This window comes from Pogoniulus pusillus, chromosome 20 (assembly GCF_015220805.1).
Source record: "Pogoniulus pusillus isolate bPogPus1 chromosome 20, bPogPus1.pri, whole genome shotgun sequence".
In the NCBI taxonomy this organism is placed as follows: domain Eukaryota; kingdom Metazoa; phylum Chordata; class Aves; order Piciformes; family Lybiidae; genus Pogoniulus; species Pogoniulus pusillus.
This window is the reverse complement of record NC_087283.1, coordinates 640735-656415: the sequence shown is the minus strand read 5'-3', so window position 1 is coordinate 656415 and position 15681 is coordinate 640735. Positions and strand designations below refer to the sequence as shown.

The 15681-nt window shown below is 52.7% G+C and overlaps 1 protein-coding gene across 1 annotated transcript in view; it reads left to right on the top strand.

The window, feature by feature from the left end:
* PEPD (peptidase D) overlaps positions 1-15681 on the top strand; it is a 170032-nt gene that overhangs the window by 40384 nt on the left and 113967 nt on the right. The window lies entirely within an intron of this gene.

The window sequence follows — 15681 nt, the reverse complement described above, 5'->3', positions numbered from 1 at the left end:
TTTGGGAAATTATTTCCCACCTGCCTTGCCAGTGCCTTGTTTCACGACAGCTTCATCTGTTACTCCTTAGACTGAACACTGCTAAAAATGTACCCAGCACACCGTAAAAACCCACAAGCAGCTGCCTGGGCTTGGCTACAAGCAACACCATTAATCCTTCCTTCTTCACACCTTCTGGGCAAGATCCAGAGGGTGCTCGAGGAACACCTCATAACCAAATCAGGTCCTAAATCCTGATTTTCTCACTGATTGCTTCGTGTCTACAAACATTGCCCTGCACCTTTAATGTCTTGATTGTTCCTGAAGAAGTTGCCAGCTCCTCCATCCTTTTGCCCATAATTTACACCCTCTTCCAAACCCAGTGAAATATTATTTCAGTGTTTCTGTCAGCAAAGTGCAGTGATAAATGGTCTTCTTTTAAGATCAGTAGAAACAGTATAATGGATGTGCAGGAGAGCTTATTGACTTGCTCTTGCCACAGTGGAGTCCTGCCATGGAGTTCAGGGGGATCACGAGCTGCCCTGGATGCTCCTGGTTCTTCCAAGAGTCCTTTTTAGTGGTAAACCTCGTGGGCTTGTGCTGCACAGAGATTTATGTGATGATGATAGCAGAGCAAAAGAAACTTTCCCTCCTCTGCTCTTCTGCACCAGAACTTTCCATCTCTCTCTTCCTGTGCTCTGCCTTCTTTTCACCACTTTCACTCTCAGTTAACCACCTCCCCGCCTCAAACACAATTATAAGATCAGCAGCACCATTATAAATGGATAAAACTTGAGAATCTCTGGCTGTTATCAACCCTTGATCATAAAGCTGGAGGAGGAGATGTAGGAACATCCCATGCATGTGTGCATGACTTCAGGTATCTGCAAACCCTGCTTCTGCTCGTGTGGCTCATGGGGCTTACTTGAAGGGCTCTGAGAGCAGCATCATGCCTGGTGCTCAGCACCCTGTGGTCTTTCAGCACGGGAGCCTTGCAACCATCCTAGCCCAAGCTATTTACTTACCACCACTGTGGACTAATCAGATGGCAATAAAAGCTTTTACTGTGCCATCCTGTTTGTGATCAGCAGAAACATAAAAAGCATGTCAGCAAATTGATTTTGGGCATTAATTGTGAGCAAAGAGCATTAGACTGTGTACAGATACGGGGCTGCTCAGGCAGAAAAATTCTATTTTAGTATTTAAAAGCGATTCTGGAAGATGCTGAACTAAGCCCAGCGGAGATACTTTCCAAATACCATAAGGCAAAGAGCAGTTACTGAATCTCCTCAGTCTTATTAGCTTACATAAACAGAAACCTCTGAATAATGTTTAAAAAACTCAAGTCTCCGGGTAATCCATAATCAGTGAAATGTTCATTACCGAGACGCAGCAAACAGGCAGGAGCTGTCCCTGCTGACATTTTGGTTCCAGGATTCAAAAGGCGTAGCAGACCCCTCCTCCACGTGTGGCCAGACAGAAGCTCTTGCAGGCTCCAAAAGGTCGCCTGGCCACAGCACGGACCTTGCAGGCTCCCTTCAGGAACGAGCAGGACAGCGATCAGAATTCACTGTCTCGTTGTGCAGCTCTGGTGATTTATAAATACATCATCCCCGCACCACGCTTGATGTCTCCATATAAATAATTAAGCCTTGACCTTATGTTATGACACCTGCTAAATTTTTTGGCACTTGAAGCTAGTGCTCAGGAGAGATCCTTGACACCGGGTAAAATATAGGTGGGGCTAGCCTGGAGGAGGAGGGGAAGGCAGGCTTTTGTTTACCCTCGTTTTGTTCTGTTTAATTCCATCAGCTAATTGATGATGATTAAGAATCTCCGTTGCCGTCTACTCTGTGGATTTAATTCTTGCCTGTGATTGCTGTTGCAAAGTTTGCTTCATTAGAAGCAGAGGTTGATTAGATTTCCAAGTAGCCGTGGTCTCACGGTGACCTAGCCCGGGTACTTTACTCCCGTCTTTCTTTGATATTTACGTGGCTCTGTTGCAGAGCCGCAGCAGCCCTGGTGACACTGTCATCCTGCTCCAGCAGGCGAGGTAGCAGGTGTCAGCAGAAGTTTAATTTGGAAGCACATGAATTCACAAAAAGAGCTTAATGGTTATCCCCAACACAGAGAGCTGCTGTGGCCTGCTCCTGGAAAGAGAAAATCCCGGGGACATGAAAGGAATTGATGAGACACCAGGCATCTGACAGAAGGGAGTCTTCTTGGGGTAAGCAGTGGAGAGCTTTCTCATCAAATCCTCAGCATCATTAACAAACAGAACAGATTTAGCTGCTGCATTTCCAGTTTGCGCTCTGAGACGTTCAGGTTTGCCACTCACCCTCCCTCGCTGGCACCGTACCTGCAGCCTGCTCTCTGGGGAGCTGCAACTTTTAGATCTGGCAATACAACCCTAGCATTTCAGGGGAAGCACCCACGTGAAAGAACGAGCGTCTCTAGCTTTGTTTCAGCATCTTAATCTGCACACACCACCAGGCAGCTACAGACAGAAAGCCACAGCATAACACAGCTACAACGAGGAACTGTCCTCACCTCTCCAAAGGCTTAAGGACCCATCCTGGCAGCCAGCAGCAGTGCCATTCTGTCCTGGCTGCTGCCACCGCCAACCCCGGGGATCCCGGTGCGGTGCCCACCGCCAGCACCCTGCTACTAACGCCTGTACAGAATGATTCCTGTGTTTGCCGTGGTTTGGGTGTCTGCTTTCCTAAAGATGGGGTGGCATCACAAGGTCCGAGGTGCCAGCGCCGCCGGGCACGGACCCTGGGACCTGCTGGGACGCGCACCCCCGGGAGAAAGCACCCAAAGCAAAGCCTCTGTGCCCCTACAGACCAGCTCCAGGAATGAGAAGGTGCCTCAATGGCCCCTCCTGCCCGCACAGACGGAACTGGGGGGTACCGGGTTTCCAGGCTGGGGATGCCGGCATACAGCAACTACTTTGCTTCGGGTCCCGTTAATTTCGCTACCGCAGCCCGTGCTAACGTAGGGCAGGGGCAGACATCTCGGCTCTGGCGCCGGCTCCGTCACGCACCCCACGCTGGGGTCCCGGTGCGGGCCCTGCTGCGAGCGGGGTGGGGCCGGGGGACGCGCCGCAGCCCCGGGGCAGCCGCACCGCGCCCGGCCGCGAACCGGCACCTGCCCGTGCCTCAGCCCCCAGCTACCGGCACTGCTAACTGCGGCCCCACCCGCGCGTCCGCTGCCGAGGGCAGCCCCGAGATGAAGAGGTCGCGCCGCTGGGGACAGGGGGGCTTGGGGGCCCAGCGCGACCCCGCCGCGAGTTTGGGCACTTTCCCGAAGTGGTGCGGGGAAAAGTTGGGGAGCGGCCGCAGGGGGCACCGGGGGACGCAGCCCTCCCCGGGAGAGGGAACCCGCCACTGACCTGCGCTGCGATCGCGACGCTTCCCCCTGCTCAGCGCAGCCTCCGCGCCCAGCGCATCCTCCGCGCCGCTCTCCGCGCCGCAGCCGCGGCTCCGCGCCGGCGATGCTCGGCGGGGAGGAGAGCGAAGCGGGACAGCCCGCCCGGAGCTGGGAGGCCGCCGCCCCCCTCCCCGCCTCCCGCCCCCAGCCGCCGCGCCCCGGCCCCGCTCCCGCACGGTTGGGCTGGGCCGGGCGGCTCCCGCTGCGCACCTCCAGGAGCAGGAGCGGCCTCCGCAGGGCAGCGCGGCGCGGCCCCCGGCGCATCATCCCTCGGCGCGGCGCGGCGCGGGCGGTGCCGGAGCCGCCTCTCCCGGGGTGCCGGCGCTGCCCAAGTTTGAGGCGTTGTCGCGGCGCCGCCCGCCCCCGGCCGCCTTGCGGGCTGCGGGGCTGTGCATGGTCTGAAGGGCAGGCGACGGCCGCGCCGAGCGGGGCTGCCGGGGCAGGGGCTGCCGGGGCAGGGGCTGCCGGTGTCGCGGTGCGCACTGGCGCGCACACGGCTCCTGCCGCCAGCCGCAGCGTGAGCTGCTGCCGGGCCGGCTCTGCCCGGAACGTTGCGGCCCCGGAGGGGAAGGTGCGGGTGAGGGCGGGCAGGTCCCGGGGAAGCCGCCTGGCTGCTGCAGGGGGACTTTGGGAAGGAGCGGGGCAGAGAGGCGCCTCTCGTCACCGCCGTGTGGGCACCAGCCCCTAGCCGGGCACGTCCCCTCGGGTCTGCAACTCAATGACGTTATTGGAAATGCGTCCCGAGAGCGGCCGGGAAGGTTGGTGGCTTGCACTTCGTCCCAAAAGAAGGTGGTTGTGAGCACAAGCCCCAGGGGGAGAACCGGTGGAAGGAACTGGAAGAGAACTGAAGCAGGGTGCTCTGGAGCAGTAAACTGGAGCAGGTGTGCTGTAGCCAGGGCATGGTGGGGACCAAGGTGCTTTAGACCCTAGGATGTGAGCTGGGGAGTAACAGCACAGAAGGTACCTTTTGCACTCCGATGGCCATTTCCCACCCTAAAATACCTAGAGGCCTTTCCTCCATGGCTGTGGCAGAGTAAACAATCTAACAGCCAACCAAGGGCACAGCTGTAGCCTCCAGAGTGGCCTCCACAGCAAGCCTGGCAATTGCTGGGTGTAAGGAAGCAGCCACTGGATGGAATCAAGGCACTGGGACTGGAGTTGGATGAAATAGTACCCCCAGAGCCTGCACCAAGGCAGGCCACGGTGCCCTGTCCGAGGGAGGTCTGTGGTGTTTTGCACCCACTCAGTGTCAGGAGTGGCAGGTCCCGGGAGCTGCCCTCTCTGCCAAGGAATGATGGATCCGTGCCTTAGCAACCCCGAGGGAGCTGCAGCAGAGCTTCTCACAGACAAAGCTTGCCAGGAGATGCTGAGGCACCCACCCTCCATCCTTACCAAGCTGTTGTGTGCATCCAGTGGTAAGTGCACGTGAAGGTGGATCCTATCTGCTGTAGGTGTGTCCTGTAAATAACCTGTGACACTCATCCTTTGGCTGGATTAGCAGGAATACATTAGGCTGAGGCTGCTCTCTAGCAATCAATTGTTCCCAGTAAGGAGGTGTTCGTTGTGAAAGTATTGATCTGGGACCCCATCCTGCTTTCTTTGAGCAAGCCAGCTCTTTGCTGAGATGTTTGCCTCTGGCCTTTATATGGTTCCATTGTTCTAGCAAAAAAACATGCATGTGCTGCAGCTTTCCAGGGGGAGATGGAGCTCAGAGGAGGAATAACAGAGGTTCCTTAGGTGAAAGCTGCCATGGCTGCTTCCCTTGAGCATCTTCTGTCATGGTCTCTGTGGTGCAGAGAGCTTTAATGAAGCAAGCATAACTAAGTCTAACTGGGGAGAGTGCCCTGGGTTAGGCACTATAGGTGTAAAAGGTTCCTCAGTGGCTGTTGCTATGGCAGGTGACCAAGAGTACTGTCCTCTGAGGGCCAGCTCCTCTTTGTGTGGCATAAGGAAGCTTCACTGCCCCATATGTGGTGGCCCCTGTTGCCAGCAGGGTGAGCAGATGTGGCTCTGGAGCCTTAGTTCACGTTGTTATGGACAAATGCTGTAAATGAATGACCCTGAAAGCAAAGCCCCAGTAACAGGCTTGGCACTAGGGCCCTGCTCCCTGCAGGACTCGCATTCGTCTTCAGTTTTGTCTCCATTGCGTGCACATCACCCTTGGAAATTTGAAAAATAATCAAACAAATGATTTCTGAGGTTAATTTTGTATTTGGGAGGGTGAGGGTTTTCTTCCCCTTCGCTTTCTCCAGTGCCACAGAAGGCAACGTGAATCCCTTTTGTTTACTTCTTTGTTTCTGCTCCTGACTGCTTAATAATGTGAGCAGATACGCCCGTGGCTCTGGCTGGAGTCTGATGCTGGTTAGTGGCTGTTGTGAAGTTGGGAGGAAGAGCGACAATGAAAAAAGCCTTGGTTTTGAGAGGGTAGAATGAAATAAGAGGATAGACGAGAAAAGAATTATGCATATAAGGAAAGAAAATCCTTGGTGACCGTGTGTGCTGTAGCAATACCAGATTTTCATGCGGGGATTTCTACGCAAGGAGATTTCTGGTTGTTTGTTGTAGCAGATGCACCGTCTTCTGTGTTCTCAGTTGTATAGGCTGGCACGGTCAGAATGCAGAGAAAAAGCCCAGCCTGTGACCTGGTGTTGCTGTTGTGATCTGGCGATGCCAGTGCTGCCCCTGTAACCAGGGCTGCTGCTGTTGTGCGCTGCAAAGTGTCCCTTAGAATCCTGCCTGTGACCTCACCGCTTTTAAAATGGGAAGAAACTGTTTACCCTTGTTTAGTGCTAAGCAAAGGCAACTCCCACTTTTGAGAACGTGTGCTATGGGAGGCTGGAGAACGTTTGGGGAGGGTGAAATTCACTGTCGAGTTGGTTTGGTGCTGCGGCATGTGAAATACTTCCAGTGGAAAGGGCTGGAAATTATTTCTCTGGGTGCTTTGGCGCCTGGTATTTATAGCAACACCGCCTGAATGCTTCAGGAAAAAATATTTCCCCCATCCTGCCAATTATTTGGAAAGGGGAAAAAAAGTTCTCTTTTTAATTTTATTATATATTATGGGAAAGCTTCATCTCTGTTGAGCCTTCATCCATCTCTCAGAAAACAGCAGAGAGAAAACAGAAGAGAACATATGGTGTCTTCTATCAGTCAGTCGTCATTACTGCTTCTTCACACTATGTCATCACCCCACAAATAGCAAATGAGTGTGAATCTCTCCCTGCTGAAAGAGGAGAGGAAACTGGTTAGGGCTGCCAAGGAGAAAAAAATAATAAATACTACAACAGCATCACTGGAAGGTGTTATAAAATATTAAAGACAAGGAGAATGCAGAGGGGGAAAACCCTAAACTGTCAAACAATAGCATCAAACCTGCAAATGCTGAGCCAGAGCAGAACTCATGAATTTCTCCTGATTTGATAACCAAGCTTGAAATATTGATGGGACAGAACCTCTGCTGCCCATTCTTTATGAATGATGCTGTGCTGTTTGAGGTGCTCTAACAGACAGTACTCAAATAGCAACTGCGAGCGCTGTAATGTAATAGTTTGTCTCTGGGGCATCCATAAAATCCTGAATTTCCTTTTTAAGCAGACATCTAGGAAAAATATAATTTTATTTAATTCCCCAATGTTCCTATTACACTTCTGGTGTGAAGGTTGCAATTCAAATCCTTATCTGCAAAGCCTCTCTGCCATTCTTAAAGTCTCTTGCAAAGAAATATATGACAAAGCAGCCTTAGAAATAGCTGCCATAGGAACTTAATAAAGCCCAGCACTGAAACATCCACCCCAGCTTTGGAGGGGGTATTTCACAATCACCCTCCTAGAGAAGGAGCAAAAGCAGCTGAGGTTTATTGGGGGAAAAATCTATATGTGTGTGTGTATCTGCAGCCTGGTAGGTTTCCTGGGATCAGGCAAATCCTCAGGCCAGAAAAAAAACAGTGTTCATTTCTGCCTTCTCCCCTCTTCCCCTTCCCCCAAAGCACTACTGAAGCACTGCAGAGACCCAGAGGTAAAGCCTGTGAATAAAGCTCCTTGAGCAGCACATCCACAACGGTGCAACAAAGCAGCAAAGAGCAAGCCTTGTAGGCAAGTCTGAAGCAAAGGCAGGCCAGGCTGCCTGCCATCTCCCACCCTTCCTGCTCTTTGCATCCTTCCCTTGTAAAGCAGCTCACAGCAGGGTGCTGATGCACTTGGAGGTGAGCCCCAGATGTAAACTGCTGTGGAAGCAACCTCCTGGGCAAGCTGCTTTCGTTGATGCCAGTGAGATAGGTGCATAGGGAATGGTTGGTACAGCTGTGGCTCAAGCCACTGCTTGGAGCTACATAGACACTTAGCTTGCAGTTACATTTCTTCTGCGACCAGTCCCAGGATCTGATGTTATTTTACTGCTGCTGCTGCTTTGGAGCAGCCATGCTCTGCTGTGCAAACAGGGCCCTCCTCTGAAGAAGATGGGGAGATACTGGAATGGTTGCCCGGGGAGGTCGCGGATGCCTTCCCTGGAGGTGTTCAAGGCCAGCTTGGATGAGCAGCCTAGTCTAATGGGTGGTGTCCCTGCCCATGGCAGGGGCTTGGAACTGGATAATCTCTAAGATCTCTCATTAAAATATTCCAGTTAGCCCCAGACCAGCTCAGGTCCCTTCCAACACACCTCCTTCTGTGATTCTCTGATGTTCTGAAAGCTGCTTCCCCCACAGATGGATGGGGAGCAGGACAGTGGCAGCTGGGGTTGTGGAAGAGGGAAAAGCACAGTGGCAGGTAATGCTGGGGGCAGGAGAAGGCAGAATAAAAGTGAATTTTCTGGGAGTTAACAGAATAATAAGAACACATGAAATTATTGCTTGCCCCCTGCCCCCAAGCAGTGCTGCTGTGTGGGTGGTACCTAGAAGGCAGGAGTGGCAAGGCTGGTTCGGACCTGTGGAACGGATTGCTGGGCACACAAACCATTCCTTGGGAACAAAAGAAATATCTCTGGAAAATGACAGAAACCTCAAAAGACAAAGTTGGAAGAGATGTATGAGATGGGATGGTTCATCCTTGGGTAGCAGCAGCAAGTTGTCTCCTGGATATAGAGGCCATCAGCTATTTCATAACATGGAGCCAAAAGGCCTGGAAGGAACAATATGATTTACACAGGGAAGCCTGAGAAGCATTTAATTTAGTCTAAGTGAGAACATCCAGACCTAAGCCAACTCAGGATCCCAAACCTGCTCTCAAAGTTGCTCTGGAAACCTCTTTGATAACCTGGAGTAAGTGACAGCTGTAGCATATGTCCCTGTTACACTGAGTAGGTGCTGGAAAGGATTCTGCCTGCAGGACCTGCAAAACTGCATGTTGAGATACTCCCCACAAGGGCACACGAGTCGAGAGTGTTCTAACTGCTCCTGTCCTGCCCATCCTGGGAGAGCAGTGGTTGGGGTGGAATAAGTGCTAATGGCCTCTGGAAGGACTGCACCTGGAGAGCTCTGTCAGGTGATGCCTCTCTCCAAGACTTCATTAAGTTGTGAGAACAGTGATGCACTGTTCCAGCTTTGGCTCTCCACTTGGGGTATTCAGCTCCCAGCCAGTTCTGGCATTTGGGGCTTGGGGGCTGTCCTGGGTGGGTTTGCTCTGTCGTTTCCAAAGACAGCAAAGCTCAGGGATGGGATTTGTATGCATCTCGTATGCAGCTCCTTATAATCTGTGTTTGGGGGTGAAATGGAGCTCTGGTCTCAGTGCAGTGCTGGACTTTGCTGTGCAGCAGGTGGGGTGGCCCTGAGCAGGTTTCTCCAAGCGGATGAGTGCAATGAATCAGAGGAAAGATGAATTGGAGAAGAACGTGCTTAATGCTAGGCAGCAAAAGTGACCCTACTGGGATGGCTCTGTCACTAAAGAAGTGTGTCACAGCTCTTTCATAGGTGACAGGAACAAGTTCCCTTTCAGGCTGGCAGGAGCAGGGGCAGGTCTCCTGCCACTTGCGTTCGCCCTGGCGTTGCAGTGCTCTGGCAGCTGGTGCTGTGACTCAGCAGAGGGAGCGCAGCGCAGGCATCTCAGCCTGCTCCTGCAGAGCAGCCTGCTTCCGAGGGCCAAGCACAGCGGGCAAACAGTGCTCCTCGCCTCAGGGCAGGCCTGGCCCCTGCCTCCTTAGCTTGGACCTTCTGTCTTCTGCTCTGTTCCCCGGGGGACCATGCTCTTGTGCTCTCACACACCTGCTGGGGAAATGAAACCGCCTGTGACCAGGCCCCTTCCACCTCTCCTCTTCCCTTTGCTGCTGCTTTCTTTCCCCCTCCTTTTTTTTAATGGATAACATATAGAATTGATTTTGCACATGGTTCCTGTGGAGGGGGCTGAGCTGTGAACCAAGCGAGTGCTTCTTGTTCTTCCTTCTACTCCTGTTGTGCAGCCACCAGGCTCTTTTCAGTAAGCAGTTCAACTTAGTGCAGGTATTGCAGTCAGCTGGGACCTCACCTTGCCTGCCTGCTGTGGCATGGGCATGTCCTGCTCTGAAGCCACTCCGTGCTGCATGGTTTTGTTACTTGGTCCCCTTCCTTGTTTCTCCTGTACCTTTGCTGGCTGCAACCCAAGAGGAGAGCAGAGGGTAAAGGGGAAGCTGTGGGTTTAGGTCTGGCTGTGCATAACCTCATCACTTAGGTTCTGTTTGCAAACCCAAGGGTGCTTGAGATTCAGGTCACTTCTCTCCCCCCCGCGGTGAGAGGCGTGTGTGAACGCATCAGGGAGGAGAGATAAATGACTCACATTATGATCCATCTTTATTTCAAACAGTGCTCAGCAGAAGCAGAGGGTGGCTTTTGTGTTGCAGAGCCTCTTGATTTGATTGTTGCTTCTCAGAGCTGGGCATGGTGCGGGCAGAGGCAGGATGTGTCTTAGCACACAGGCGGTAAGGGCAGCATGGACCTGTGGCCTCCCTCTCTGAGGGAGGATAGCAGATCAGTTTAGGAGGCAGTAAGTGGATACCCTTGACTTGTAGATTTGTCTTTGAGTCTTCCCTCTCTATTTTTGTTTCTGAGCAGGCGTCGCCATCTCATCTCATTAGAGGGAATAGAAGCTGAAGGGTCGGGAGGCAAAAATCCAAGCTATTGACATATGTGATGCAAACTAGCTCCTATTTTCTTAGTAAGCCAGGGAGTGTGGAATACTGTAGCAGATGTCCTGTCAACTGGGGGGAGTCTGCTGCTGGCCTTTGCATCAGCTGCTGCCTAGGTGCACCGGTTCTCTGTAGGGCTAAAGCAGCAGTGCCTCCTGAATCAGGCTTCCAGGCTCCCCTGAGTTTTGAATCACAAGAGCATCTCCAAGGTCACTTCCTGGAAGACCTTTGGGTTTTCTTCACTTTGGGCCATCTGGACTAGATGAGCAAGGTAATGTCAGCAAACTCCTTTGTGAACAACTGTCCATATGACAAAGGGGGGAAAATGCCTCTAAACACTGTGAAAGAGGAGGTAAAATCTGAGGGTGGAATCAGGATTTCAGTTCAAATGCAAACCTTTCAGAGCCACAAAGCATTGTCAGCTCTTCTAATCCTTTGCTGGTCTGCTTGGGTTTCATTTCTGTTTGCGTTTTTGCTATCTAGGGAAAACCAGACTTTGGCATCCTTTAGTCTGAATGCTGTCAGCTGTCACTGGAGGAGTAAGGCAGGCAGGAACTCCTCGTGTGAGTAAGGTTTAATTGACTGGGCACTTGGGAGAAGGAGGAAGGGAAAGGAATGGCTGCAGTTTAATCCAAGCATTCTGTCTGTCCTGGAATTAAAGGAAGAGAGAGCACAAGCTGCTGTGCTTCTGTGATTGCACTGAAGGAGCAGCCTGTGTTTACAGTCCAGCCTCCTATGCCAGGCTACCGGCTGTGTAGCTGGGAGCACAGATTTGGGGTGCTGAGTGCCTGTGGTGTGGCCCTGTTAGGGTGCCCCAAGCAGCCAGCACACTTTTGGTGCAAGTGCCAGCTTCGGGAGCAAAGGCTTACAGCACTGGGGATTTCCTTTTGTCTGAGTGCCAGAGAAGGAGGAACACCAGTAATGCTTGCTCTGGCTCTCCCCAGCTGCTTTGCCTTGTACAGTGGAGGTGCCCAGCTGCTCTTTGTGCCACCCTTAGTTTAACACTGCACTGAATTTTTCCTTTCTGTCACCTAGAGCCAGACTCTGCCCTCACCTCTGTTTTGGATGGTTTCTTAGTATGCCAAATGCCTCTCTAGGCTCCAAGTGATAAAGCATGAAACAATATTTTATGGCATGGCAGAGGTGCAGCACTAGTTGCAGTGTAAATGCTCTTGCTTGTGTATTCAGTTCAGTCACTCTGGGCCCTAAGACAGAGGATCCCTGTGGTGGCTTTCCCCAAGCACTGATGGCAAAGCCACAGATGTATGTAGGAGATGCCAACAGCTTTTCTTGTTTAATAATTAATTCCTGTTCTAGTTAGGAAGCTGCTCTTAGGTTTGCAGGAACTCTGTCACCATCCCTTCCCCAAATGTTCTGAGAGGCTCAGGCAAGACCTGGCTCTAGGCTGTTGCTTTGCAAATGAAGCTCTTTTCTGGCCAACAAAACATTAGATTATTTGCCCTTTTGTACCTTAAAAAGCAATGACAGGGACCACTGAGAGGGACTCAGTGACAAGGTGCCAGCCCTTTGTCATGAAGCCAGCTTGCACTGTACCTCGCTGCTGCTGCCAGAGTATGGTCAACTTTTTGTTTGATCCCACAGGGGCCTGGAACTTGAGTTCCTTGTGAAGTGTATGGTCTCCTAATGGGAACACCAACAGCACCAAACAGGAGACTTTGTGTCAAAAGAGAAGGCACTTTTGGTTCACCATTTCAGAGTAATTCAGCTGCACCTTCTGGAGGAACCTATTTCTGCTTCCTCCCACAGCTTCCCACCCTGTGTGCCATTCTGCCGCCTCCCCTCCCCGGGGGTGCGTCGGTGTGCCTGTGTGAGCGCAGGTACAGCAGGCTGTGCTTTTGCACTGGGGGAGGGCTTTGCTTTCCTGGCATCTATAGGCAGCCTTCTTCGCTTCTGCCTCTGCATCCCTTCAGCAGCGCAAGAGAGAGCCGTGTGGCAGCGTTTGTGGGTGTGGTGTCTGCTTAGCCTCTGTTGTTACCTCCAGCCTCCCAAGTCTGCAGTAATTCACACAGGTGACTGCAACTTCAGCAGTGGTTCTCTAACGCAGGCTGTTTAAACTGGAACCATTAGCTCCTCCTGGCTGGTTGTCCTCTACCCTCCCGGCAGCTCACTTCTGCCTGTTGATTCTGACCATCATCAGGGCTGGGAAAGTGATCTCTTGTCATGGCTGTCCTGCCATGGCTTTCGCTGCTCTGTCACAGGCGTCAGCGTGCTGAGCGTGGCGGCAGCGCATGTCACCCGCCGGGCTCTGCCCCCGCTCCTGCTGGGGAGGGTCTGTCCTAAAGGGATGTGGGTGGAAGGCAGGTTAGGACTCACTTGCTTTAGGTGGAGAAAGCACAGAGGAGGTTCAAGCAGTTATTTAGTGCAGGAGTGTCTGAGGGGGTTACCTGAGTCTGGGGCTGAGCTGAGTGTGTGCAGGGGGCAGTCTGTGTGTGGGGTCCTGAGCAGAAAGCTGAGAGCCCTCTCCCTGTTAAGAGACAGTAAAGGAGGTTAGAGTGACAAGCAAGAGTGAAGGAGCAGGATGTGTGCTGGAAAAGGGAAAGGAAAGTGACTTGAGGAAATCTCCCCCTTCCAAGCCATGGAACCCTCTGGGAAGCAGAACAGCATTGCCATAGGCTGAGCACAAGCAGGAGGGAGGAGGAAAGTGCAAAAGGAAAATGAAGGGACAAAAAGAGAGTGCAGTGGACAGAAGGGACAGTTGGCAGCCAGGGAGGTGGCAGTGCCTTCTACCAGGGTGCAAAGGTGCTGTGTGTCCTTCAGTGACGGATACAAATGCCAGGCTGGACCTACTGAGAGAAGTCTCTGCTTTCCAAGAACCACCCTGGAGAAGTGGACTGCATTGTACTTAGGGGCAATTTATTTGACATGCTGTGGAAACTTGCTTTTCATTAAGTGAAGAGAGAAAGTGAATCTGAGCTAATAGCCTAATTTATAAAAGAAAGTGACTTTTCCTTGGCATGCTTAATGGAGGAGTGGAGCTGGAGCAGAGCAGGCAGCAGAGGGCAGCCCCACGTGTCCAGCACAGGACAGCAGTGGCCACGGGGCCAGCAAACAGTTGGCCTCAGTAGCTATTCCTGCTTATTTTCAGGCACTTTTGCAGGCTGTGCTTCAAGGTGTGTGCAGAAACAGGGGCTGCTGGGGCTCCTGGTGTCAGTGGGCACCGAGGGCACAGACACTGCGCTTGGTTCTTCCAGCCGTGTTGGGCTCCGGTGGACACTGCACAGGACAGCATTACACTAAGGTGTAAACTACTAATGGTGGACCTCCTCCCGGGGGCCTCGGGCCAGCAGGGCCCAGTGCCTGTGTTTCGGTTTATGAAGGCCACTTAAAGCAAAGTCCTGTGCAAATGCCCTGCTCCTTCCAGCTGACACAGGCTCTGGTGGCAGGCAGCTGCCCCAGGTGGGCTTTCCCGGAGGATGAGCAGTCTCCCAGTGCCCTTCCCACCCAGCATCCTGCTCTGCAGCTGCGCTGGTTGCGTGGCTGAGAGGCTGCCGAGTGCCACCAGGAGAGGAAATGTGTCAGGTGCAATCACCTGTTCTGCTTTTAGCAATCGCAGTGGTGGGATCAAAGGTCTGAAGCTCCAGGAAACAGAACAAAACAGCTGAAAGATCTACAAGGAGAAGCTCTAGCTCCAAGCTCATGGACAGGCTCACTCCATGGAGCTCTGACACATCCTGCCCAATGGCCCCAAGCACCCATGCAGCTCTAGGAGCTGTTGCAGCACATGTGCCACATAACTGGAAGAGGTGACAATGACATCAGATAAGAGTACTGCTGAGAGCTGTTCCCACAGCCGCTTCACTCTAAAGCTCTTCCAAAAATGACATCAGGAAACAGGAGAAAAGGGTTTGTTGTTGCTGCTGTTTACTTCTGATTGTCTTCAGAACAACAGAAGTTATTTTTACTCAAGCTGTCAAGGAAGAAATTATCCTCTTGAGGCAGAAGCCAAGCTTGAGACACACCTGGTGGAGCTTTCCATGTGCAGTCCCCAAGTCTAGTGCCTATTGGGGCTCTGGCCTCCACCAGCTCTCTGCTCCAGACGTGTTTTGTGCAAGAGCTGGAGGCTGCCTGCTGGAAGAGAGCTGGGACCTCTGGACTTAAGGAGATGGCAAGAAGAGACAAGAGGAGTCTGGAGAAAGCAGCGCTCCAGTGGTGGCTGGTGTGTGGTACCTGGCAGCAGAAGGTGGGCATTTCTCCTTCTGTGCCTCTCTCCAGGGGAGAGCAGGACAGCACCATAAGAAGCTGTGGTTTGGGTAAGGAGCAGCACGTTCTGCTGCTGCAGCCCCAGCCAGCATATGGAGAGTAGGGTTCAGCTGTGGCTGGGCCACTGGGGATCAGTGCTGTTGCTGGAAGAGGGAGAGCCAAAGTGTTGGTCATAGAAACAAAAGGGAAGAAAGTGATGTGAGGTCAGGCACTTGCATGGTCCTGTGCTTTGAGAAGTCCAAAGCTGCCAAGAAAAAGGGGTGGGTGTAGATCTGCATCTTTCTTCTAGGCAGCAGGCAGCGTGCAAGGGAGCTGGCACCCAAGCACTCTTCAGCTGGAAATGTCACCGCTAACGTGCAGTCACTGCCCTGCCTTGCCCCTGAACCCTGCACTCGGAGCCAGGGCTGGCCTGAAAGCACAGCAAGCCCAGCCCTGCTGTCATGCAGCCTCGTTTAAAAGTGAGAAGGGAGGGCATGGAGAGTGGCACCCTGTGGGGCAGCCAGAGCAGAGCCGTCCCCCCAGGGCTCCCCATTTCCCCAGGGCTCCCTGTGCCACCCAGAGCCTCCCAGTGAGTCCTTGTGCCACCCTTAGGCTCGTGTGTGGTGGCTCCTGTCTGGAGCCAGATGCTGTTGTGTGTCTGACATGCGAAATGAGGGAATCAAGTACATCTGGCATGTTAACAACTCATTTTGAGTCTCCAGAGGCAGCACAGCCTTTGGAGCTGGTGCGGCGTGCAGGGAGGAGAGTGACACGCAGGAGATGGTTGTTGTTCACAGTGTGGTTTGCATGAGATCTGAGAGGGTTATTAAAAGCTGCTGTGCTTTACATGTTGTCAACCCATAGCTGTGTTCTACTCAAATGGGACATGTGAAATGGAGATTAGGAGACTTCAAACCCACCTGCTTCCAGGAGCACTGGCTTAGGCGTGAGCTCCTCAGCTTTAGGGACACCTTGCTGGACAGA